Source organism: Prionailurus viverrinus, chromosome A1, assembly GCF_022837055.1.
Source record: "Prionailurus viverrinus isolate Anna chromosome A1, UM_Priviv_1.0, whole genome shotgun sequence".
NCBI lineage: Eukaryota > Metazoa > Chordata > Mammalia > Carnivora > Felidae > Prionailurus > Prionailurus viverrinus.
In genome coordinates, this window is record NC_062561.1 from 161520087 (window position 1) to 161546925 (window position 26839).

The 26839-nt window shown below is 36.4% G+C and overlaps 1 long non-coding RNA gene across 2 annotated transcripts in view; it reads right to left on the minus strand.

Annotated features, from left to right (window-relative positions):
* Positions 1 to 1476: 1476 nt before the first annotated feature.
* The window catches only part of LOC125175483 (uncharacterized), a 43522-nt gene continuing 18159 nt past the window's right edge, over positions 1477 to 26839 (minus strand). The window contains exons 4-5 of one of the 2 annotated variants that reach the window (XR_007155831.1): positions 4650 to 4772; positions 1477 to 1564 (exon numbers count right to left, since the gene is read on the minus strand). This is a non-coding gene — a long non-coding RNA (uncharacterized LOC125175483). Of the gene's footprint in view, positions 1565 to 3456; positions 3496 to 4649; positions 4773 to 26839 lie in introns of those variants that run through there. The other variant, XR_007155829.1, reaches the window with a different exon arrangement.

Here is a 26839-nt window from a genome sequence, read left to right on the forward strand (position 1 = left end):
TATGGATTGTAACTTATTTTAATAGCCATAGATCAAATGGACAGCACAATTAGGTATAAGCAATATAGCTTGATTAACACACTTCAGAACCTGTTGAATCTATCAGTTTTTTTTTCCATCCTATTTCCTCTCCCTTGATCTTCATTTTTTTCTTTTTACACACACACACACACACACACACACACACACACACACACATATAAACAAACACATCTTTTCTCTCATTTTTTTGTTGAACCTCCTCAAATTTTTCTTTCACTTCCATCAAGCTGTTATATTTATATCCCCATTCAAATCTATTCCTTTTTTTCTTCCCTCTTTCCAGTAAAGTGTCTTTCCACCCTATATGCACAATGTCCACTGGAAAAACCTCTTCCTGGTAACATTTCAATTAAGTAATACTGTTCAGAATAACATACATGATCAAATGAGATAATTCATGTGGAAATGCTTTGAAAATTTAAGAAGATTTATTAAGCTAAAACATACAAATTTGTTTTGGGTTGAAAAACTAGTACAAATGATATTTGGGATCAAATTCAAGATTGCCTTTACAGAGTGGGAAAAGTACACCTGTGTAAGGATGCACCAAAGTGAAGCTCTTTGTGTTTCTCCTGGAGGAACATTGACGTTATATGGTTTCTGTGCCCACATGAAGGAAGGAGGAAAGAAGTTACAGGAGCTCACAGCTGAGGTCTGAGCTCTTATACTGTGGAAGGAGCAGAGGGAAGAACACACCAGCACTCAAGCGCAATTTAAGAAAATTCTTGATTGTAAGAAAATTTTGCTTAAGGGATCTCAAAATTCCTGCACTTAGATCTTTATATACTATTTCTGTTTTATTGATTGCAATAGCATTGGTATATGCATTGGTATAGCATTGTCCTACCTTGTACTGTTTGCCTGCCCTAAGCATACTTCATGAATTAGAAGCAGGATAAATGCTTATTTATTCCCTTTACCAATTTTCAGAACAATGAATGGGTACTCTAGTAACCTCTAAAGATAACCCGTAAGTTTTAAAATACCATTATGAACTTAATGAAATTTCATTTATTTGACATTATTCTTGCATTATTATTTTGATGCTGAAACAGTTCCACTTCTGGAGAGTGAAAGCCTGTTTTCAAGTTAACTTCTGTGTGCTTTTGACATAGCAATTTGTTTTCTGTCAAAACAGGGCATCTCAGATATCTCTTACATATTACCAGATCCAGCTAAAATCAGTTGTCTAAGAAGCCTTGGTCCCTTTCAATATGGAAAGTATAATTATAAATGACATAATCAGGAGGCTTCTTGCCATCTTAACCTCTTGTTAGAAGTGAAAAGAAAACAGAAAAAGGAATGCCATGATCAAAGGTCAGTAGTTTGTGTAAATACTGTAGGAAAAAAGTTAACCCGAGACTTCAACTTAAAAAAATACCATTTGTAAGTTAGCTTTAATATTTTATTCTAACATTACTTGTTTTCTTGTACTTTGATTTGGCATTTGTCCTCATTTTGTAGACACTTATGCGTTTTGTCCATTTTTCTCGTCCAGTCTCCTAGGTGTTAACTTCATTAACTGAAAAATAAAATTGCCACCATAAGGAAATTAGACGGTCTCAACCTATGATTTTTTTTCTTATCTGGTTAATCAGTATGCTAAGCAATGTGAGAACGTATATTTGGACTGAAGATCTGGCTCATTAATCATCTACTACCATATTCTCCCTTCTAAGTAGTAAAGCTCTTGTTAATGAAACTGATGGATAGTGAATAACAACTTAATGAGTCCTTCAATTTTGCATTAGAGTGTTAGACAGCAAAGAGGCATATAGAAAACGAGGTGCTTCAGACCTGAAAGAAATTCCTATTTTAGATCTTAGGTGAAGAACTAGAGATCCAAAGAGATTAAGTTATTTCTTCAGTGCCACATAGTTATTATTTAAGAAAAATGGTTTAAAAACTGACTTTGAATGAAATATATTTCCCCCCCTTTTTTTTTTAATTTTTTTTAACGTTTATTTATTTTTGGGACAGAGAGAGACAGAGCATGAACGGGGGAGGGGCAGAGAGAGAGGGAGACACAGAATCGGAAACAGGCTCCAGGCTCTGAGCCATCAGCCCAGAGTCTGACGTGGGGCTCGAACTCCCGGAACGCGAGATCGTGACCTGGCTGAAGTCGGACGCTTAACCGACTGCGCCATCCAGGCGCCCCTATTTCCCCCCTTTTGTATCAAAGTTTACTTGGATAAAACCAGATGAATATTTAGCTGTATTTTTAAATATGCTTAAGTGGAAGTAAAACAGTACCTAAGTATTTTTTGTTTTTTGGAATAAGTAATTACAGCCATAGGAAAAAGTGTGTTAAATTATTTATTCTCATCATGAAATTTCTTTTTAAGGAATGCTTAGAAAAGAACAGTATGATTGAGAAAATGTTTATGTCATTAGTTATAAGTCAGTTTCTCATTTTTGAAAGTTTATTCTGAATTTGAATTATGTACCCTGTCTGAAGGTGATTTTTAATATAGGTTTCCGTGTAGTGAAATTCCATTTAGTGTACAAAATTCAAAATAGAAAAGATAAAAAAGTCTAAATCATAGATTGCTTTAAATATATTTACCTGTATGTTTTTTCTCAAAGACACATAATCCACATTTCTATTAGCAGAAAGCAGACTGAGCCTATTAGAATGGCTTTTAATTTTCAATAAGTGCTTAATTGCCTATAGATGCATCTCTAATTTTTAAGAATATGGTGCTCTCTTAAACATTTGCATAGACATGTATTCATTAGCCTTTAATTTAGAGATATACTATGGTTAGCCTTACCTTTTGTAGAATAAATATGTAATAAACAAAATGTGTAACAAATAATGTGTGAAACAATGTGGAAGACATTGTGGCAATAGAGTCCCTGAGCTATAGGACTAGTAAGAAAGAGTGTAATTATCTACCACATGTGTGGTATAAATATGGTTTTGCATTCTTTGTATTGGGGTGGATTTCTTCAAATTTTTTTTTTTGGTATAATTAACATATGGTGTTATATTAGTTTCAGGTGTCCAATATACTGATTTAACAATTCTATACACTTCTCAGTGCTCATTAAGAGAAATGTACTCTTAATCTCCTTTATCAATTTCATCCATCTCCTAACCTATCTCCCCTCTGGCAACCACCAGTTTGTTTGTATTTAAGAGTCTGCTTTTTTGTTTGCCTGTTTTCTTTCTTTGTTTCTTTGTTTTGTTTCTTAAATTCCACACATGAGTTAAATCATATGGTATTTGTCTTTTTCTGACTGACTTGTTTCACTTAGTGTTATACCCTTTAGGTCCATACCTGTTGCAAAGAGTAAGATGTCTTTTTTTTTTATATGGCTGAGTAATATCTTATTGTTTGTGTGTGTATGTATGTGTGTGTGTGTGTGTACATACATACCACATCTTCTTCCATTCATCTATTGATGGATACTTGGATTGCTTCCATATCTTGACTATTTTAAATAGTGCTGCAATAAACATAAGGGTGCATATATTTTTCAAATTAGTGTTTTTGTTTTCTTTGGGTAAATACCCAGTAGTGGAATTACTGAATTACATAGTAATTCTATTTTTAATTTTTTGAGGTATCTTCATATTGTTTTCCACAGCAGCTGCACCAGTTTGCATAGCTATTTAGGATTTCGTATGGGAAATTATAGATGAACTAAAGAAGAAACTGTTTGATTTGAAAGCCAATTTTTTAAAAATAGAAGATTCTAGGATTGCTATTCAAGAACATTGGTGTTGAATTGGTAAGAAGACTACCAACTTGGATTTACCCTTTAGGAGTTAAGTCATTTAAAAAAGAAAAGAGGTCTTTGGAAAGCAGAAAGCAGGCCATAATAACTACTTAATTACATAGGCTATAGAAAAGAAAAGCATCTTAGAAGAACCAGGAATGCAGAGAAGGCACCAAGAACTTTGGAGAAAAATGGATTAAAGAGCCAGTCTTAGGAAGTTCATAGGGGCCATGATCAAATAATATTCCCTAATTTTCAGAGTTACAGAAAATAGCAGTAAGTGACAGGCTGGATTTCAGAATTATGCTGCATCAGTAAATTCCATGTGTTCCCATTCACATTGAGGTTATGTGTTCGCAGTATTTTTATTGAGATTATTCTGTCTCCATTTTATCAATGTTAGATGAATGGATGGATGTTTGGGGGAGGCAGTAGTGGTACATAGCCTTCATCTTAGCTTACAGATCTTGGGGAAAAATGAAGATAATTCAGGAACGGACTTTGAGGTCAGTAAGTTACAGGTAATACTTATAGGGGTCTTGAGAACAAATAAAAGTATTTTATATGGGTGAGGATTATAAGTAATTATACAACCAGAGGATGGATTGTGATAGATTTAGTCAGGCTATAAGTCCTTTTTAGTTTCTCCAATCAAGAAATAGTCTCTTTTACCATTCATTGAATCACAGGTGGCTTTGTGACTTGCTGTTTCTAAAAATATGTGGCTGAAGTGATGTGTGATCTCCAGAGCCTAGGCCTCAAGATATCTTGCAGTGTCCTTTTTGTCACCTTGGAATGCTGCTCTGAGGCCATAATATTACTAAGTCAATCTAGCCTGCAGAAAGATGGAAGGACGTCTTGAAGGAAAAAAAATGGTTTACCTTTTGGTAGCAGTACAAGCTGCCAGACATAAGTGAGGCCATTTGGGACCTTCCTGCTGAGCTCACCTTCCACGTGAGCACAGTTACATAAATGAGAACAGGCAAATTCAGCAAAGGAACCTCCTAGACACGGTTCAGAAACAGGAAAAATAATAAGTTACTGTTGTTATCCACTAAGGTTTGATGTGAGCTTCTTACAAAAAGGCATTTAACTGGAAACAAGACACGATGTTATATAAAAGAGAAGAAAAAGATATTTTATGTAAGGAAGGACCACATTCGGTTTAGGAGAAATATGAAAATGTTCATGAAGAATGTGCTATTTGAGATTTATATTTGAATATGTGTCTGAAAGATAAATTGGGGACATGGTGTAGAAGAATTTGAAAGCCACAGTGTGGTATTTATACTCTGAAAGCAATGGGAAGTTGGCATTGTTTGTTTAGGAGAGTAGCTTAAATCCACTGCATAGCCAGTAACCAAGAGTGGAACTAGAACATTGAAGGTACCTCTTGAATCATTGTTCAATGAATGTTCAGAAGTTTTTTCTAATCTCTTAGATGTTACAACACATTGACGTTCTTAATGCCAGTTTAGTCCATTGTGAGAATGTATCAGGATGTTAGGAAAAAAGCACTTTAATGTTCCTCAAAGGGCCTGAGAACAGAAGTGAACAAAATGTCTTTGTATTGAATATAGTCTTGAATATATTGGCATGCTGCAAACCTATATGGATATATTTTAAACAGATAAAGGAAAAAGGCTGGAGTAAGAGTAAACAAGATGACCTTTCTGGCAAAATGTGCCACTATTTTATGCATGGTCACAGGGTACTTTATGACACATAGCGTTCATGTGGAAAACATTTGCCCTCTTGATTGTTTGGATTAATTCGTACCATAAATGCATCTTTTCCCATCCTGTTCCCAGATTCATGGGCTTGATATATGGCACTATTTAGGTCTTTATTTTTCCTCTTAACTTGCCCTGAGGGAGTCTTCCAGTGTGACCATACTGATTGATTACCACCCTCCCAGTGACTAACTCCACAGAGTGTATGTATGTACAGCTTTATGGCTCATGGAACTCTGGGAACATTTCCAGTCACTTTCTTTTTGTTTCCCCTTGTTTCTAGCTCTCTTTCAAAGAAGCTTGTACTTACTCTCTTACTTTATTTGACTTTGTCTCAGAGAGAGCCACTCTTGAGTCCTGATTTCAGATACTGCATCCTGGTCTTGACTTTTGCCTGTGCCAGTCAGGAGGCACGTGACATGAGCTTATTTGTACTGTTATCTATCACTGGCTGCATCTCCTGCCCCTGGCTCTCATTGTCGTAACTTCTTCAGCAGAGTTGTGTATAACAGAGAGGCTCAATAATATTTCAGGTTTTTTTTCATGATGAGCTTTTATATTGCTGTGTACATACATTATATTTTCTCTGTATTATAATTGACTGCACTTTAGACATGTGTAGTGTCAAACTGCTGAATTTGCTGAATTGTCCATGATTACTTTTACCAATTAGATTATTTATTTCCTTGTGCTTGATTCTGTTTCCTAAGCTGCTAAAACTTTCCTTCTCATTGTCATGTTCCACACTAATTAAAGACACAATGGGTGCTTTTCCACATCAGTTATGAGTAACCTAAAACAAGGAGGAAAAGCTTTGGGCTTGAACTGAGTCCCAGGAACATAACAGCTAAAATCCAAGTTACTTTCACACTTTACTTTCTTCCTCCTTCCCTCCCTTCATTCTCCACTTTCCTTTTTTTCCCTAAAATAATGTTAACGTCTCCTTGTCTAAGTTACATGGGTCCACCAAAAAACATTTTGAGAAATAATAAAAAGTATGGAGAAAAACCTCCTTACTAATTTGTTTTTCCTTGAAAGACCACCAAACTCTGTTTTTTGGAAAAGACTCTTTGCGCCTGGAGCCGAATACTAAGACATAGTCTCTCTTTGACAGTCAGTGTTGTCCAATGGTTTTTTTCTGGCCTATAAAGATGATGATGATGATGGTACCACTACTTATTGTACTCTTATCATACATAAATTAATTTAATCTTATTTCCATCTATGTTGAGTAGTTGAATCATCACCACTTTTTAAAAAATTTTTTTTGACGTTTATTCATTATCTAGAGACACAAAGACACAGAGCATGAGGAGGGTGGGGCAGAGAGAGGGGGAAGCAGAATTTGAAGCAGGCTCCAGGCTCTGAGCGTCAGCACAAGAGCCCAACACAGGGCTCCAGCTCACAAACCACGAGATCATGACCTGAGCCAAAGTCCGACGCTTAACCCGCTGAGCCACGCAGGTGCTCCAAATCATCACCATTTCTTTCTAAGATTTCCTTTGACATACAGAAAAGTCAAAGCCTCCGTTTTTAGAATCCCTCTTCCTGTATGTTCCTGGTTGGCTTATGCCAATAAGAAGCATTTTTATTTGACTAGGAAAGCAGAAGGAAGGAGAAGCCATTATTCTCAGAAAACAGTGTCAGCCAGATGCTGTGCAGATGAGACACTGATTGATATGGGCTTCCTGGCCAGTTCCTGGGGACCACCCTCTCACTGCTGCAGAAAGAAAAAGTCAATGGGAGCTTCCGTATATTTTCAGGAGTTGGAGCAGCTAACGCATATCAGTGCTCCAGGCTGAGATCATCAGGGTGGCTTCTCTGACCTTCACTCCCCAACTCTTCGAATTTGTGGGTAGTTCTCTCATTCTTTGTATCAAATCTTTCATGCTTAGAACACATGAAGTGGTTTCTCTTGTTCCAGGAATCCCTGACCAGTAAAAATAAATTCTTTAAGTTTGTTTGATATTCATATTCTTCAGTTAAGAAAACAGGTTTTGTGAGTCATATAACTTGAACTAGTAAGTGAAAGAAGAAAATGAGTCCAGAAGTCTATCTTTGAGTATATACAAATCATTTGTTCTTTTGCTTATCAGGCCTTCCTGTGTTCGCTTCCAGCAATGTTGCCTCCTCTATCCCTTCATGTCCTGTGGCTGCAGCCTGTCCGAATACCCATGTCAGCCATCACTGTTCTGTAATATGAGCCCCATAATACTTTCAGAGTAGATTTTATCCTCCAGTTTATGTTCTTTCCTTTTAAATAAAGAGTCAAAATCAAAGGTAAATTTGTGTTTCTTATTTTATCATGTCTCTTAGGAATTTTTTTTCATTCTCTCTATACCTTTTTACTAGAGTTTATTGACCTTCTGACCTGATGAGATACTTAAAAAGATTTTTCAGCTCTACATTGGGATAATGACCTTAAAATCTAAAGATGCTGCTTTGGAATCTCATCTTGTAACCTTCTGTGTTACTAATTATGCAGGGTAAATAGTCTGTATATTTACAGTGAGCAGTTTAACTCTAGCATAAATCCAGCATCGTTTGTTAATTTTAGAAGTCAAACATCAAAGTTATCCAATTTTTCTTGTCAAAGATTTAAATTATATGACAGCTGAAAATTAATTGGTAAATATATCAGTAACTTCATTTTTCTTAAAAGATAAGTTATTCCTGAAAAAAAAAAGGAATAGAGTTTCAGTATGTCTTGCTTTATTTCATGGGGATTTCCAATTAAATGCATGCTTTTGCTATTAATTATCATGGGAAGATAAGTTAAATCCACTCAATTAAACAGTCACTTTTGAAGATTCTGGGCCTGACTTTGACCCATCTTAATGTTAATTTAGCCTCCTTTCAAAGGGAAGTGAATGATTTACCTAAGGATTTCTGTTCATTAGTATTAATTAGTGAATTCATTCGACTATGTTAAGAGGAGATAAGAGATAATTTGAAGGGGAAAAGCAGTACCTTTTGATGGACTATGATAATCATTAATTTATCTCTATTCACTTTATATTTCCATGGAAAGATACAAATGCTTTTGCCTATTGTCCTCTTTAAAATTCTGTTTTTACACCTGCCACTATAGCAAGTTCTGTATGGACTATAAAGTGCTCACTTTCTTTGCATGGACTTACTGACTTTTGTAGTCATCAGATTTCAAATATTTTCTATCATCTCCCCTTATGTATTCCTTCATTCCAGACTCTTACAGAGGCTCTGTTGCAGGTGCTAGGTATACCCTACCCATAAATCAGTCAAAAAGTCAATACATACATATATACCTAGACAAATAGATAATGACCACTAAACATGTTCTTGACACGAGAAACTCTGAGTGAAGGCTGGGACAAACATGCAAAGTAATTATAATAAAACTAGGGAATTTTGAAACAGAAATATGATTAAAGTGGGTTATCACAGAAGAGGAGTTAACAAAATTTGCTTTAATTGTCCAGGAAAGCCACACTGGATGGCTGATATATTAGTTGGGGCTTAAGCCATATGAGCAGTTCTTTAGGCAAAAAAGTGGAGCATGGGTTGATAATGGAGTAAGGAATCCTAAAGGAGGGAATAGTATAGATACTCTGGTTAAAGAATAATAACAAAAATAAGATAGTCATTACTTTCATATTTAATGTTTGTAGTCAAATTTAATTTAAAACTTCCCATTTTATAGCTCCTCTCTTATTTTAGGCTTACAGCACTCATCATGTACTGGATGCCACATAAATATAGCTTCAACAACTTCTTGGCTGTTACATAATTCCAAGTTCTTTAGTTTAACCTAAGGTAAATAATGACTATATTAAAAACTTAGTATTTTTATAGTTACCATGGATTTAATTTGGGGATTATAGCCTCTCCAAAGAGACCTTATCAGTGATGCTTTCCAAGAGTTAGCAAGAGCATTAAAACAGATAAACAACAAAAACAACAACAACAAACGAACTAGCTCAGTTGTTTCTCATAAAAAAACAACCAGTGTACTTAAAGATTAGGCAAGAAATTTATTGGATCGGTGTGGAGGATGTATTACTTCAGAAGGGGTGTGCATTAGTAAAGTCTTAAGGAACCTTGGTCAACTCTGACCCCAGTCTTTTTAATACATGAAATCTCTGCGGCAAAATGGGCTAAGGTTGCTTCCTCCTCAGATCCATGAGGACTTAGAATATGTAGGTTCTGGTACTGATTCTGGCACTTGCTAGAAACATGGCTAATAAACTTCTTGGAAGTGCTGTAATTTCCCCTTCTTGTTGCATGGGATGATGCCATTCTGCGAAAATGAAATAATACATATAGGAAAGAGCTATGTAAACTACAAAGTACTTTATCAACTCCCTAGACATTGCCAGATATTCTGGACTCCTGAGTATGCATATTGTGGAAGGCACCATTTGGGAACAGATGAAGGAACCACATCACGCATGGAGTCATTTAGACAATGTCAGGGCACGACCAAGACTTCTATCCAATGTCTCTTCAGGATTCTCTATGCTATACCATGTTGAGTTTTTCTGTGAGTTTGTGTTGGAGAAATGGACTTAGAATATTGCTGTGTTGGCAGTTTTGCCACTAAAAATGACTACTTAGAAAAACTGTATTTGTGGTCCATCTGCTTTCATTGTGGGAGCTGTAAATGTAGAAGATACATTACTTCCATTAATCTGTGCTTCTGAGTGCATTTCTTTTAAAATTCTTAGAAGTATCTGTCATTTTATACTTAATACTGTACTAATTCACACTAATGACTTGAAAATTCCCAAGAGATAACTAAATTGTGCAAATGAGTAGAAATGAACATTAAAAGGCAACATTATAAAATCAGGAATGTGGAATCCTGAGATGTACTTTATTTATTTTGACAAGGGCAGTTTACTTTCGGTAACTCATAATAAAGTACTGCTGTAGAATAGTAAATGTACTAAAGTTGTTTTATTAAAGTAATAAAGCCTGAATGGGAGTCCTTACTAAAGCCCACCACCATTAAATTCTTACAGAATACTGTAAATATGCCAGGTTATTGTGTTTTTTATTTTCTGTGTAAAATTCTATTTAAAAATGTGGCGTTTCCAGAAAACATGAGTTTGAAGTCTCCTCTTTCTTCCTGCACTTGTCTTTGGAATGAAGACATTTTTCTAATTTCCTGAACAATTCCAAACATTCATTTTTAATTGTTTAGAATACTTCATTAATAAGACAAAGATCATGACCAAGTTCACGGAAAAGCTCAAGGCTGACAGTATGTGCTTAATCCTCACTGACTTTTGCAAATACAGAGCAGAGGCACAAGAAACAATGAAGTCAATGGGTGGATTCAAGGAGGTACACCTATACTGTGTGCAAGTCTAGCCACTGAGCTCTTCCTGGCTGATTTTGCCTAATCATGGAGTTTGTGTCCATTCACTCAATTTTACTGTGGTCATATTTTTCAAAGTTAGATATGACACATTTTGTCTCTTCTGGGTTCTTTCTGGGCCCATGATATATAGAGCTCTGTAATACGTGCTGTTAATCATAAGAAATTTGATCAGTTTTATGAATCATGGCTAAGGGGAAGCAGAACCATATTTTTAAACTTGGTTTGTAAATGTTTGTCTTCCTGTAAGTTGTGGTATAAGATGAAACTAGTGATCCATCTTCTCTAGAGAGAAGAGAAAAGCAGTCATGGTACATGTGAAAAAGACATGGAATTGTCATTGTTGCTTATATTTTTATTAAAGCACCATATGGATGAGTTTGAAAGGCTTAATAAAACCCATTGCCACTTCTGGAAAAGTAACCGAAAGTGCTACTGACTGGCTGTTGTGTCCTTTATTCTGGATAATCAATAGCTCTTTCATTAATAGTGTGGAACCTGAAGCCATACATAACTGATTTCTGTACTCTTTTCATACACTTTAGTCTTGCTTAAAGTCATGTTAAGCTGAATTGTGTTCTATCATTTTTTGTTGACTGAAAATCCAGTTTGTATAAATAGGATTATTGTTAGTTATTCAAAACTTCTAATAGGCTATAACCCATACAAAACAAATAAAAATAGCAAGTCCATGGTATATTTTCTCCTTTTATTCAATTTTCTTTGTTGGCATGTTATGTAATGAAATGGTATGAATAGTAATATGTAGTTTGTATGTGGTACTTTTTTTAATAACTAATTTCATTCAGTCTCTTTTTCTTAAGTGAATCACCTGCTAGCTGAAGTTCACCAAGTTACAAAGACATTTCTAACATAAAAGTATAACAAGAAGGCATGAAATGCAGTGAAATTATATTGTTATTATATTTTTCCTCCATTTCTTGCTCCTCCTTGGCCTCATTGTATATTATGAATTCAAAAGTGGAGGCAAATTGGTGGTTTGTGAATTTTCTAGAACGTACAGAAAAAAACTGCAACCTCGTTTTTAGAGTATGAAGTAATACAGTGTGGCCAAAGTTAGAAATGCTCAAATCCATGTGAAAACAAAGTTCCAAGGTCAGCTCAGAGTTAAATATATAGGATAAGTGACAGAGTCTGAAGCATTCTTGTAGATAGTGGTTTTTAGGAATCTCACAGGCTCAGAGTTGTCTGATACATCTCAGTGTGAGTCAGAATTTTCCCTCTGCAAATGTCCTATTTAAATTTTCCACCCCTTACTATCATAGTGTATACAATCCAAGAGGTCTGATTTCAAATTTTAGTGTCATAGTTTACTATTTATGTGACTTTGGATACATTAATTAACCTTTTGAGTCTCAGTTTCCATATTACGTGGGTGGACTTAATAATTACTCCTTTTTCTTAAAAATGTGATGAGGATTATATGGTATAATACAGATGATATTTTTAACTTAGATGTGGTCATATTTTAAGTGCATTTGAAGTCCATACATTGAGGAGGAAATGTATTGTTCATTCATCTAGTCCTTTACCCAAACCATCAACCACCTTGGTAGGTCTGTATTGTAGTCTGGTAGTTTTGTAGGTATGAGAGATATCTGGGCTGTCTCAGTGAATGCCTTAGCGAAGCTGGGTGGTTACTAGAGACAACGTGTAAACCAGCTATTTTAATACAGTGATACAGGTGCTGTATGAAATACATATAAAATGCCAATGTGACCACAGGAAGAAGAAAATATCAGCTGAAGTATAAACAAGCAATACAGAAAACTTAACTAGAAGGATGGTTCTTAGCTTGAGTCTAGAATACTAAGAGGAATAAAACAGGTGGACAAAGAATTGCAGTATCCCAGACATTCCTTACAAAAAAAAATGTCAAATTCTACTAATCCTAAAACTGCATGGAGCTTGGAGAATGGTGAGAAATTTCTAAATGGCCAGAAGAAATCTGTTGGACAGGTATAGCTTTAAAAATTTATAATTTACAATATTTCTATTTTTAGCAAGATTTAAGTAAACAGCAAAGAAATCAACTTCTCTCAAACTTTTAACCAGGTCTAATTTTTAGCTGGTATGAAGCTGTTTATTTCTTCTGCTTATGAGGAAATGCAGTAAGATAGACACAAACTGCTACAATTATTTCTTTTTTTATGTAAATAAAAATTACAATACTTGTCACCCTGAGTGGGAGCTGTATTCCAAGAAAATATTTAGTGAATGCACTTTCTCTTTGGCCATGGCAGTAAAAGGCATGTTGGCAGAGGGCATGGTTTCTGTATTTGATCATATACTTCACAAAAGAAACTATTTGCTTTCATTAACTTAGAGTTTCCAGAATGGAATTTAAATAATCCTTGTTTTTAATGAAAAAAAAAATGTTATCCTGTATTCCACACTGAGGTGATAGGTTCAGCAATAATAGTTGCTGTGTAAAGTGCTAAGTCCTTTCCTATGTTTGTTTCTTTCTAACACCAGGTTATGCCGTCTAGTTAAAATTTTACTAAGGCTGTAATTCAATAAGTCTTGTTTGTTAACAAGACTATGTTAATCATGTCCATTGTTGTATGTGTATGTGAGAGAGAGGACGTATTTTCTCTCACGAATGTACTTTTACATAAGAAAAGATTAAAACCCCTTTTCTTAAAAATATTCAACTAAACATTTTCTTTAAAAAGTAAAAAAGAAAGGTAAAATAAATAAAAAGTATACAACCCAAATTCCAGTTCTCTATGTTGAAAACTTTGAATTGAATCATGTAGTGTGCAATATTGAGGACTATCTAAAATTATAGATGTGTTGTACTGCTGATTCTGAGTAAACCCAGTGCAAATTATACAACTTTTAATTTTCTAATTCTTTGAAATAAGTTTTGGCTTGCATACATCAAGGTATGTTATATAGAGCAATTATGTATATTCCATTAAGAAAGACATATCAAGGAGTGTCTGGGTCACTCAGTTAAGCATCCAATTCTTGGTGTCCACTAGAGTCATCATCTCATGGTTTGTGAGTTTAAGCCCCACATTGGGCTCTGTGCTGACAGTTTGGAGCCTGCTTGGGATTCTCTCCCTTTCTCTCCCTCTCTCTCTGAAAATAAATAAACAAACTTAAAAAATAATGGGGCACCTGGGTGGCTCAGTCGGTTAAGCGTCCAACTCTTGATTTTGGCTCAGGTCATGATCTCACAGTTTGTGAGTTTGAGTCCTGCATTGGGCTCTGTGCTGACAGTGTGGAACCTGCTTGGGATTCTCTGTTTCCCTCTCTCTCTGCCCCTCCCGTGCTCATGCTCTCTCTCTCCCTCTCAAAATAAATAAACATAAAAAAAAGGAAGACCTATCCAAACTAAGCTTGTATTAAGTTCCCAGGACCAACATTAGCATCCTGAGGATGTGTTAGAAATGCAGAACACTGGGCACCACCTCCAAAGTACTTAATATCAGCTTTTTAACAAGATCTCCAGGTGAGTCATTGTACATTAAGTTTAAGAAGCACTATTGTAACTGAACCATTATTAAATAACAGTGTGGAGCAGAAAGTTAAAATTCCTGATGAAATGCACAAACCTTTTACCTGTCTATTACTGATACACCAAAGTTTCAAAGAACTTCTAGGATAATCCTTTTGTACATGAAAGAATTTATAAAGTCTATGATGGCAGAATAGTATTTTGAGATAGTAAACTATTTCTATTTTTTCACTGTTTTATTCCTGTAGTTTTTTCTTTCCCATAACTCCCCTTCAAACAGCAAATAGACACTATGTTCACTTGCCTTACCGGAGCGATATGGTGTGGTACAAAGCAGAAATGGTATGAATGATCATGGTTTCCCAAAGGCAGAGCTCTTAGACAAGTGGTTTCAAAATTATGCTCTTCAGATTAAAAGCATACCACAGATGTGTTTTGTTAGTAAAGCACTTGTTTATTTTAGTTTTTAATGCAGAAGTATGTGGTCAAAAGGATTCTTTTCTTCTTGCCTCCATTGCCAAGAAGAGGGTTGGGAACTCCTTATAAAGTCAAGGCTAAACTTCCCTATTAAACTAGTGGATGTAACAAAAATGAAGATTAAGTTCTTAAAAAAATCAATACCCAATGCTCATATAGCACTTATTATGTGCAAGGGATTGTTCTAAGTAGGCCTCTTTGAGGGAGTTAGCCACACAAATGTCTGGGGAAAGGTGTTCTAAATGTAGGAAACAGCTACTATGCAGTCTCCAACATGGCAGCATGCCCATCCAGTGCTAGTCAAGTAGGCTTGTGTGGCTACACCAGAGTAATCCAAGAAGAAAGCAAAAGAAAACTGGATCAGAGAGGTCACAGGGACCTTCACTGGTTTAGGCCATTGGAGAACTATGTCTTACACACTGATTAAGACAGGACATATTTCAGGGCTAACTCTTTGCTCTTCATAGTGTTTGTTCCGTACTTTATTTTTTTATTTTTGTTTTTCCAATATATGAAGTTTATTGTCAAATTGGTTTCCATACAACACCCAGTGCTCATCTCAAAAGGTGCCCTCCTCAATACCCATCATCCACCCTCTCATCCCTCCCACCCTCCATCAACCCTCAGTTCTCAGTTTTTAAGAGTCTCTTATGCTTTGGCTCTCTTCCACTCTAACCTCTTTTTTTTTTTCCTTCCCCTCACCCATGGGTTTCTGTTGTTTCTCAGGATCCACATAAGAGTGAAACCATATGATATCTGTCCTAATCTGTATGGCTTATTTCACTTAGCATAACACTCTCCATTTCCATCCATGTTGCTACAAAGGACCATATTTCATTCTTTCTCATTGCCACATAGTACTCCATTGTGTATATAAACCACAATTTCTTTTTCCATTCATCAGTTGATGGACATTTAGGCTCTTTCCATAATTTGGCTATTGTTGAGAGTGCTGCTATAAACATTGGGGTACAAGTGGCCCTGTGCATCAGTACTCCTGTATCCCTTGGATAAATTCCTAGCAGTGCTATTGCTGGGTCATAGGGTAGGTCTATTTTTAATTTTTTGAGGAACCTCCACACTGTTTTCCAGAGTGGCTGCACCAATTTGCATTCCCACTAACAGTGCAAGAAGGTTCCCATTCCTCCACATCCTCTCCAGCATCTATAGTCTCCTGATTTGTTCATTTTGGCCACTCTGACTGGCATGAGATGATATCTGAGTGTGGTTTTGATTTCTTTTCCCTGGTGAGGAGCGATGTTGAGCATCTTTTCATGTGCCTGTTGGCCATCTGGATGTCTTCTTTAGAGAAGTGTCTATTCATGTTTCCTCCTATTTCTTCACTGGGTTATTTGTTTTTCGGGTGTGGAGTTTGGTGAGCTCTTTATAGATTTTGGATACTAGCCCTTTGTCCGATATGTCATTTGCAAATATCTTTTCCCATTCCATTGGTTGCCTTTTAGTTTTGTTGGTTGTTTCCTTTGCTGTGCAGAAGCTTTTTATCTTCATGAGGTCCCAGTAGTTCATTTTTGCTTTTAATTCCCTTGCCTTTGGGGATGTGTCGAGTAAGAGATTGCTACGGCTGAGGTCAGAGAGGTCTTTTCCTGCTTCTCCTCTAAGGTTTTGATGGTTTCCTGTCTCACATTCAGGTCCTTTATCCATTATGAGTTTATTTTTGTGAATGGTGTGAGAAAGTGGTCTAGTTTCAACCTTCTGCATGTTGCTGTCCAGTTCTCCCAGCACCATTTGTTAAAGAGGCTGTCTTTTTTCCATTGGATGTTCTTTCCTGCTTTGTCAAAGATGAATTGGCCATAGTTTTGTGGGTCCAATTCTGGAGTCTCTATTCTATTCCATTGGTCTCTGTGTCTGTTTTTGTGCCAATACCATGCTGTCTTGATGATGACAGCTTTGTAGTAGAGGCTAAAGTCTGGGACTGTGATGACTCCCACTTTGGTCTTCTTCTTCAATATAACTTTGGCTATGCGGGGCCTTTTGTGGTTCCATATGAATTTTAGGATTGCTTGTTCTAGCTTCGAGAAGAATGCTGGTGCAATTTTGATTGGGATTGCATTGAATATGTAGATAGCTTTGGGTAGTATTGACATTTTGACAATATTTATTTTTCCAATCCATGAGCAGGGAATGTTTTTCCATTTCTTTAAATCTTCTTCAATTTCCTTTATAAGCTTTCTATAGTTTTCAGCATACAGATCTTTTACATCTTTGGTTAGATTTATCCCTAGGTATTTTATGCTTCTTGGTGCAATTGTGAATGGGATCAGTTTCTTTATTTGTCTTTCTGTTGCTTCATTATTAGTGTATAAGAATGCAACTGATTTCTGTATATTGATTTTGTATCCTGCACCTTTGCTAAATTCATGTATCAGTTCTAGCAGACTTCTGGTGGAGTCTATCGGATTTTCCATGTATAATTTCATGTCATCTGCAAAAAGCGAAAGCTTGACTTCATCTTTGCCAATTTTGATGCCTTTGATTTCCTTTTGTTGTCTGATTGCTGATTCCAGCACTTCCAGCACTATGTGAAACAACAGCGGTGAGAGTGGACATCCCTGTCATGTTCCTGATCTCAGGGAAAAAGCTCTCAGTTTTTCCCCATTGAGGATGATGTTAGCTGTGGGCTTTTCATAAATGGCTTTTATGATCTTTAAGTATTCCTTCTATCCCGACTTTCTTGAGGGTTTTTATTAAGAAAGTTTGCTGCATTTTGTCAAAGGCCTTTTCTGCATCGATTGACAGGATCATATGGTTCTTATCTTTTCTTTTATTAATGTGATGTATCACGTTGATTGATTTGCGAATGTTGAACCAGCCCTGCATCCCAGGAATGAATCCCACTTGATCATGGTGAATAATTCTTTTTATATGCTGTTGAATTCGATTTGCTAATATCTTATTGAGAATTTTTGCATCCATATTCATCAGGGATATTGGCCTGTAGTTCTCTTTTTTAATGGGTCTCTGTCTGGTTTAGGAATCAAAGTAATACTGCCTCTTCACCCTTCCTACCCTCTTCCGTGGGCCTCTCATCTGTGCTTGGCTCCGGAGACTCCGTTCTGCTAGTCTTCTGGCGGTTTTCTGGGTTATTTAGGCAGGTGTAGGTGGGGTCTAAGTGATCAGCAGGATGCGCGTGAGCCCAGTGTCCTACGACGCCATCTTCCCAGGATCCCCTGTTCCGTACTTTATTTAATTCTTAGCTCTAATTTCTCCTCTTCAGAGAGACCTCCCCGATGACCAAATCCAACGTGCTTCACCTCGTATTCTCTAACTACTTATCTTGCTTTGAATTTTTATATGTTTATTACTAACTAAAATTGCTTTATGTATTTACTTTTCATCTGTGAAATCAGATCGATTTCATTTGTTGGAATGAAAAAGCCAACAGAACATGACTTTGGTCTTGCTTATTTCTCTATCTCTCTGGTCTAGGACAGTGTCTGGCTTATGATAAGCTAAATAGATTGTTGTGTTTAAAAGGCAAATAATGAATGTATATTTGTATTTTATAAAAGAACATTGAACTGCTAAGAATCATCCTTGGAAAGGTAAGAAAATTGGGCTCACACAAGTTTAGTTTGTGCATGGACGGAATATTGGAGTGAGGGGGATGTTTTAAAGAGAATGATATAATGATTAACCTTATGCATTAGATTAGTCAGGTTCTGCAGAGAAACAGAACAATAGGACATTTTATACATACACACACACATACACATACATTATCTCCTCCTACAGAGATAGAGAGAGAGAGAGAGAGAGAGAGAGAGAGAGAGAGAGATGTATGTATGGAGGATTGGCTCACATGATTATGGAGGCTGAATGTGAGCTAAACAACCAGAAAAATGAATAATGCAGTTCTAGTCTGAGTCAAAAGACCTGACAGCCAAGATCACCTGTCAGAAAAAGACCAGTGTTCCAGCTCAGCAGTCAGGCTAAGAGACTAAATTCTCCCTTTGCCACTTTTTTTGTTTTTCAATATTGAGACCCTAAATGGACTAAATGATGCTCACTTATATTGGAGAGGGTCATATGCTTTTGTAATCTATTGATGCCAATAGTAATCTCATCTGGAAACACTCTCACAGACATAACCAGAAATAATGGTAATCCAAATATAGGAGCACCTCCTGCCCCAGTCATTGGCATATCATATTCACCATCATAGCATGGAATTTAAACTAGCCATGAAAACAAGTGAAGGTAAGAACATGGTGACATGGTGAAAACTTATGAAAGTCCATAGATTTGGAGTTTTGAGATCAAAGTATTGACTGAAGAAATACTACTAGATGAGGAAAGCAGGGTGCTTGGTGGCACTATTTAGGGAACGAGAAATTAAGAAATCAGAGGCAGCCCAGTTATCGGTAATGTAGTTTTCGGGCTTGTGTGGCTGAGGTTGCAAAATTTTGGAGATGACGAGTTCAAAGATCCAAAAGTTTAGGGTGTTATTTGAGTCATTCTGATGCTTAAGCTCCCAAAGAGTAATGATGGAGAGGAGGACAGTGAGTCATGCGTAAGTTCCGTATGAATGGGGAGGGGGTTGGTGCTGTGATCATATCCAAGCTAAAATTTCGCTATATCATCATTCCTCTTATGAAATTCCTTTAAGTCCTCCTATCTCTAAAACAGGTCTATTAAATTAATGAATTAATTTTGTGTTGTGAAGATCTTCTTGATATAGCCTTTCCTTCTTCACCGTTAGCTCCTGCAGTTTCACCCAACTCACCTTACATGGAGGTATAGTGATCTCCTGTTACATGCTATGGCACATAGTATTTTCTCTGCATTAAGTGCACTTATTGTTTATTATTTTTCTGCCCTGTAAACCCTAATTATTAAGAGATGAGTGATTTCCTCTTCTGTGAAGTCTTCTTTGTTGTTGGTAGAGGTAATTTCTCCATTCTGTGGCCTACTTTTGTGCCTCATTGATTTTTCACTTATTTTATTTATCATGCATATTGTCATAATTTGTCTTTCTCACAGGTAAGACAGTAATGTTGAGGATGTTTCATTCTAGTGTTGATACATCACATGCCCTCAATAAAGATTTCTTTGCTGAATCAGCTAATAATGATTAAATTAACAGGCTTATTAGGCGATTTATGAGTTATTGCTAAAGAATTTTTTTATTTCAGTATGGCCTAAAGGCAGTAGAAATCCTACTTTAAGTTTGCTATTGAGAAAAGTTTTGTTCCTTATTGCTGTCTAGAATGATGAACGTTTTTAAAAATTTATTTTAATGTTTATTTTTTGAGAGAGAGAGACAGAGTACAAGCAGGGGAGGAGCAGAGAGAGGGAGACACAGAATCTGAAGCAGGCTCCAGGCTCTGAGCTGAGTTGTTAGCACAGAGCCCGATGCGGGGCCTTGAACTCACAGAAGGTGAGATCATGACCTGAGCCAAAGTGTGACGCTTAACCGACTGAGCCACTCAGGTGCCCCTAGAACGATAAACATTTTGACATTTCCTTGTCATATGTTGTAATGATGTGTAAATATAGGCCATGACCACAAAATTTATCTTCCTCTTTTTCCTCACTTCTTCTAACCAGAATTATTGCTCAAACTCTAGTATTTCTTGGGACATAATAGTTTCATAGAATGGAAATAAAAAAATCAGATCAAGGAAAAGGGGTAATATCAATAAACTCTTTGCAACTGTTTAGCAGGTTAGCAAAAATGTTGCTTGATAAACTAGGTATGCCAGTAAAAAGCATTATCATGAAGGTATTCCTTTAAAAATTTATTAAAAATTAACACATACAGATTTTAGGGTAGAAATTAATATGATTATTGAAAAGATTATTATGTTTTACAAAGGAGCTGATTAAGGTGATTAGTTTATATTTCATTAGTATCTCTTTTTTGATACTGGATACAATAAGCAGATGGAAAATATGCTTCTAGAATGTCTTTGGAATTATGGCTATGGGTTTCTTAAATATGTTAGAAAGACTGCTGGCAGATGTGCATGAAAGCAAAGAAAACCTTTGTGTAACAACAACAACAACAACAACAACAACAACAACAACAAAAAGTCCATAGATTTTAAACTATGTTAAGGTACTCAGGCAAGTAAGGCATGTTTTGAATAGGATAACTGGTAGCATTGTCAATAAAATCACCTTGCTCAGCATACTTAAGCCATATTTTTGGTGGAGAAAATCCCATTGTTTTGTCAAGATATGAGAAAGTAATGGCATTTGCTCTTTCTTATATGTCTGTTTTACTGAACTAGTTTTCAACCTGTCAGGCATCTAAGAAGAAACAAGGATTTTTTCTATGTCTAGCTAACTGAAAACAAAACAAGATTGCTTTTTTTTCTAGTTATAAATATTAGATTTGTCTTTTATTCTTTATTTATTTAAAAGTTTTTTTTTAATTATTCTAGAGACAGAGAGCAAGTAGAGGAGGGGAGCAGAAGCAGAGAGAGGGGGAGAGAGAGAGAGAGAGAGAGAGAGAGAGAGAGAGAGAGGAAGAAAACAAATCTCAAGCATGCTAACTTGGAGCCCGACATGGGCTCAATCCCACAACCCTGGGATCATGACCTGAACCAAAATCAAGAGGAGGATGCTCAATCGTGAGCCACCCAGGTGCCCCCAGATTTTCCTTTTCTTCTTAAGAGAAGTGTTGCTCAGATTTCTTGGGAAAATTTGGTTTTGAGTTGGGGCTACTGAAAGGTGACACTTGGTGCAAAAAAGTAGGATACCATTTTCTTCGGATTTATCTCATTGCAGTTCAGTGACTGAAGAAACACAGGCATTTGCAATTGGCTAAAAAGAATTCTCTTTAAATTTTTTTTAATTCTGGGAATGATCAACAACAATGAAAAAGTTTCACTCACCATATAGCTCATTTCTTATTCATCAAGATTGAGCATTTGGGTGTTCAATTCACTTTGTAAGAGTGAATAAAAATTAAGAAACTAAAGAAAGTACACTTAAAAATTTTTTTAAATGGTTATTTATTTTTGAGAGTGAGTGAGACAGAGCTCAGGGGAGGAGCAGAGAGAGACACACACACAGAATCTGAAGCAGGCTCCAGGTTCTGAGCTGTCAGCACAGAGCCTGATATGGGACTTGAACCCACAAACCGTGAGATCATGATCTGAGATGAAATCAAAAGTAGGACACTTAACCAACTGAGCCACCGAGGCACCCCAAGAAAGTACAATTTAAGAAGAATAGGGAAATAGAACTTTAAGGCCATCAGTACTTTTTCCCTCAAATTTAATGTCCTGAATAGATGATAAAAACATTAATCTTTTGTTTCTTATAGTCCAGGTGTATCATTTTATGCTAAATTTTATCTTTTCATACTACCTTATCATTTTACTCTATCTCATAAAATTAATAATAATTAACAAAAATAAATTGAAATTATAATAACTTAAGCTTTTGATGCTTAAAAACAGGGGAGATCAGAGTGATCAGGGAAAGCCTATTAAAATTACCAGGGGCTGTTCTAGAAGGAGACTGGGCCCACTACGGTGAAATTCAGTATAAATAAGCCTTTGTTGGGGAACCTAGAAATTTTATTTCACTTCACCTAAATCTGCTAGAATGCCCAGAGTAAGACTTTTAATGCCTTTTTATATGCCTGATAGGGTCTGCATGTGATAGATGCTATCTTGAGTCATCATTCTCACATGACTCATCTTTTGAAATAAAATGGATGCACTTCATCTCATTAAAAACATGTTATTTGAATGCATATTGTGGAGTTTCTTATGCTTTTAAAAGTGATACTATAATGTTGCTAGAATCCTAGCATTAACATTTTTAAATGACAGTGCTTCAGGTGGTAGCAGTATTTTGACTTACTTGGAAATCGGCTTTTGAGGAGGGAGTTTACTTTTACCTGATGAAGTTATAGGTATAAAATTGAGCACAAGTGGGATAAATGTTGGTTCAGTTTTCTCTTTTTAAAACACTCCTTGGATTCTGGAGCACTGTGTTGACATTGTTTCTATTTGCCTTACCAGCATCTCTTCCATTGGGAGCTCTTCTTTCTTTGGTACTCCAGTGTGGTCGGTCTTTTTCTTTCTTTCTTTCTTTCTTTCTTTCTTTCTTTCTTTCTTTCTTTCTTTCTTTCTTTCTTTCTGTTTACTTATTTTTGAGAGAGACAGAGAAGGTGTGAACAGGGGAGAAGCAGAGAGAGAGGGAGAGAGAGAATCCCAAGCAGTTTCTGTGCTGTCACCACAGAGCCCAATGCGGAGCTCAAACTCATGAAACCATGAGATCATGACCTGAGCTGAAACCAAGAGTTGGATGCTTAACCGACTGAGCCACCCAGGAGCCCCTACTCCAGTGTGGTTTTTCAGTCTATTACCTACTGCTCTCTCACCCTCCTCAAAGGATGAGGGCTGGCTTGTAGTTCCAGTTGGCCATTCACAGGCAGCAATCTAAAGGGACAGTCTATAAATATCTGCCACCGTATTTGCTCTGGTTCCTGGTTCCTGTGGCCTTGTGTTTCACCTCTTCTGTGATTCCATGAGTTAGTCTGTTCTCAAACAAACAACCCATCAGTCCCTCTAGTTTTTAAATGTTCTTACCATTGGAAAATTAATGAAGGTCTGGATACCCAAAGGAGGTGGCTGCTGATAGAGAGGAAGGCCAGGCCTTAGAAAAGGGTGAGTAGTTGTCTGTGATGCAGAGGCTCACATATAACTTTGCTGAAGGCACTTCTAAGTCATTTTGGGACTAACTGACTAGCTGTCTGGGTTGCTAGTGCCCAGTTTATAGAGCCATTATGACATCTTGCCTCACATGTTTATGGGAAGGATATTAAAACAGGTGGCCTGTCATGGGGAGATTTTTTTACCCAAATATCTAAATTTAGCTATCAACAGTTATTTGTATGTGTTGAATAAGGAAATCTCCAAGGTATAAACTTTATAGTTTTCCAGATACAATCTAAAACTCTTGTCAGCTTTGTCCTCAATATATGATAAGTGAGGATTTAGAAATCAAATATCTAGCAGAAAAAAAGCAGATTTCATGTGTCCCAACTGTGTCTATTGCTTCTCATATAAAAATCAGTTAAATATGACCTCTTTCTGTGGCTTTTATCCTGAGCTTTTGGCTGAAAAGGCAAGAATTGTTTATAGGCCAGTTAGTGTAATCTCAATATTGATTCCTACCTCTTAAGGCTTCTTCAAAGCTTTTGTCAAAACACTCACACAAGAATCAGAGTGGGCAGAAATTGATTTTGGAGAGCAAATCTTTCTTTTGAGTACACATTAAAAAAAAAGAAAAAAAAACCTGTGACCTAACCATTCTCCTTTTCACATTTTCTAGTGCAGTTTATTTTAGCTTTTAGATGCTTTCCTGTTTTGGTAAATAATAAGGTAAACATCTTTTTTATATGTCAACCTGGTGGATGTTGGGAAGAAGTTAGAGGGAGAAGGTAGCTACATATAAGCTGCTATTGAGGATAATACACTCAAGCTTGACTGGTCTAGACATGACTTGCCTCCTATCAGCTGGAGTGCTGACACAGGAAACTGCAATAAAGCAGCTATAAAACAGAAGTCTTAAATTTGGCATTCTTTGGTCGAGATAAATAAACTCCTATGAGACGTACTGGTTTTTCTCTCCACTAACATTTGTTGGCCCAAGAGAATTATAAATCCATCCATTGTATTTTTTGCCAAACCTACTTCCAAAGAAGTGAAGCTAAAGACTCTGGACTCAGTAAGGCAAGTAGGCAAGGCATGTGAGCTGTGAGACTGGCAGGTGAGTTTTAAGACAGGGAGCCTAGAATAATCCAGAAGCCCATGTTGGAGGTTAAATTCAGATTGAAAGCACAGTGGATAGTGACAACGAAGTATCTGTCTGAATGTTGTGAGCCCTGCAGTATATCTCAGGATAAGAGGATGGATAATGGAGGCATAATCAACATAAAACTGGTTAAGAATGGGATATAGGAGGCAGAGACTCGCCAGATGCCTTGATGTATTGGAGCATATGTATGGTGGTTTTAGCAGGGACCTGTGCATTTACCTTTGGTTGAAGATGGAGCTGATAAGGACCTGTTTTTACATCTCCCATAAGTCTAGGTCTTCATCATTTTAACCATTAGAGTAATATATTCAGGAGCATTCTTGAATTAGCAGTTAGATTGCCATTACCATTGATTCCTCCAGGCAAAAACCCTACATAGTAGACCAGGTGGTGGGTTTGATCCTGAATTCTGATGAGCTCTGAAGCTTCCTTATAACATAATCCAGGTTCCATTGCAGAAAATTAGTGCAGGTCTCTCAGATACAAGGAAGAAAATAAGTTCTTAGTGATTTGAACATATTAGAGAGGAATGAATAAAATATGAATGTGTGGGTGGGTTTACATTAATAGTGGCAATTAGAAACATAAATTTACCAGACTGATGACTTGTGCCATTTTTGAGGGCTTTATGCACTTAACCCCTAGCTTCTAGAATGAGTGAGGGATACATAAGTACTGGAACTATATACTGCTTGTTATTTATATATATTCTGCCTGGATTTGACATGTTCATGGATCTCCACTTCCCCTAGCAATGACCCTTGAAGTCATCTATGTGTGGTCTGTGTCTGATGTTTAGAACTTCAGCCATAACATTGAGTAAGATGGGTAGGACAAGGAGTTAGTGAGAATGGGATTCATAGTTTCTTCTAAAAAAACACTGTGAGTGTAGATAAGCAACATTAATTGTGTCATAATATTGTATGTAAAAAAGCCATATTGTCAGTCAAACATAGAAACTATGCCCATCTATAAAGAATTCCTGCTTGAGAAGTAATATTCTGCAAGGAGTATTATTTATCGCATTTTCATCTTTTTTCAGAAACCGAAACTTGATGGTAATATTTTGTTACAAATACCAGATCTGGGGGTGCCTGGGTAGCTCAGTTGGTTAAGCATCCGACTTCAGCTTAGTTCATGATCTCGCAGTTCATGGGTTTGAGCCCCAAGTCGGGCTGTGGGATGACAGCTCAAAGCCTGGAACCTGCTTCAGATTCTATGTCTCCCTCTCTCTCTGCCTCTCCCCCTCTCGTGCTCTGTCTCTCTCAAAAATAAATATTAAAAAAAAATTTAAAGAGTGCCAGATTTGTCATGGGTAGACATTTTTTATGGAAACACATAGATATATTGGATATAGCAATCAAATTTCTTTTAGACTCACAGACCTTATATGTCAGAAAAAAGAATTTAAATATAATAATATAAATAATATAAATATATAAAAATTAATATCAATAAAAATAAATAATATAAATATATAAACAAATATATAATAATATAAATAATATAAATAAATATAAATACTGGGGCGCCTGGGTGGCGCAGTCGGTTAAGCGTCTGACTTTAGCCAGGTCACAATCTCACGGTCCGTGAGTTCGAGCCCCACGTCTTCGAGCCCCGCGTCAGGCTCTGGGCTGATGGCTCAGAGCCTAGAGCCTGTTTCCGATTCTGTGTCTCCCTCTCTCTCTGCCCCTCCCCCGTTCATGCTCTGTCTCTCTCTGTCCCAAAAATAAATAAACGTTGAAAAAAAAATTTAAAAAAAATAAATAAATACTAATATCTTTCTTAGTATAATTATAAATATACTTGGTTATCAATTCTAGACGTTATATTATGAATATACGTGTACTTTATTTCTTCTTTAACAAAAAAATGGTGAGGGAATTTAGCCCTTACAATGAAGGTTTTAATTCCTCTTTCCTTGGGCTTTAATGACTTCCTATGTGACTTGTGGTTTCACCCCACCTAATGTGATAGGGAAGGTCATTTGGAATAGAAGATGCATACTTACTGTGTGTCTTAGTATGGAAGGTATCAGGAACCTGAGTAAAAAGAAAAAAAACAGCCACAATCCCTGCCCTCACAGAGTTTGAAATTTAATTTGGAAACAAAAGATATTATTCAAATCATCTTTTAAACAAATGGGAATTACTACAGTAAATAACATGGAAAAGAGTCATGGGAGTCACAAAGAGGATGACTTGGCTTTAG